General features: G+C 29.2%; 1 non-coding gene across 1 annotated transcript; it reads left to right on the forward strand.

Annotated features, from left to right (window-relative positions):
- The first annotated feature begins 228 nt into the window (after positions 1–228).
- Positions 229–335, forward strand: LOC139082117 (U6 spliceosomal RNA). Its single transcript, XR_011537847.1, has one exon. It is a non-coding gene; the product is annotated as a U6 spliceosomal RNA (small nuclear RNA).
- Positions 336–1,016: the final 681 nt, after the last annotated feature.

Below are 1,016 nucleotides of genomic sequence, written 5' to 3' on the forward strand. Positions count from 1 at the left end.
TAATATATGCATACATATATTCATGTTTGTTGAATAAAATTATTCATTAGTTTATCCTTATTGCTACAGATTGCTACAGCAATGAGCAAAAAGACAAGAATTCTTGCACTGATTTAGTTTATATTCAATTCTATAAACAAACAACAGGTAAGTTTTCCCAGAACCAGAGGAATATAATTATGTTTAGCCCAAATTAACAGCTGTGAATCTTGGAATTGAAAATCCTTTGTGCTTGGTTTGGCAGCACGTATACTAAAATTGGAATGATACAGAGAAGATGAGCATGGCCTGTGTGCAAGGGTGACCAACATATTCATGAAGCATTCCATATTAAAAGGAAAGAAAGAGAGGAAGAAAATGGTAACTATGTGAGGTGATGGACATGCTAATCAGCTTGATTGTGGCAATTATTTCACAATGTATACACATATGAAAACAACAAGTTGTATACCTTAAACATATATACAATTTTTTTGTGCCAATCATACCTCAATTAAGATGAAAAAAAGAAAATTCTATTTTTGCTGCTACCACTACCTGCTATGACAAAGATGTCACATCAAAATTTATATTGCTTCATTTATTATGCTCTTTCACATATGTTATAATGCTTAATATTCACAAAAATTTGATCAGGTATGTATTATTATCACCATTTTATTGACAAGAAAGTAAAGGCTGAGAACTTAATTAACTAGCCCAATGTCTGATAGCTAGAAGAATGTTACAGGAATAGTAATAGATGTAAAGAAAGAGCAATTTCTGTGTACATAGGATGATTAATTCAAAAGATATTTTTTATTAGGATATACCATGTGCTGAAAATATAAATATAGATATGGGTTAAGATCTATCTTCTAGACATATATGAAATCAAATAAGCATGGTGTAATATAACAAATAAGAAATTATGTATATTAGGAAGGTAAATAGAAATGAGGCTTATTATCAAATCCTAAAATATACTTTTAAAAAATAATAATGACAATAGTTGTTTCAACATTGGGAACTATACA

The sequence above is a fragment of the Equus przewalskii genome, chromosome 2, assembly GCF_037783145.1.
Source record: "Equus przewalskii isolate Varuska chromosome 2, EquPr2, whole genome shotgun sequence".
In the NCBI taxonomy this organism is placed as follows: Eukaryota; Metazoa; Chordata; class Mammalia; order Perissodactyla; family Equidae; genus Equus; species Equus przewalskii.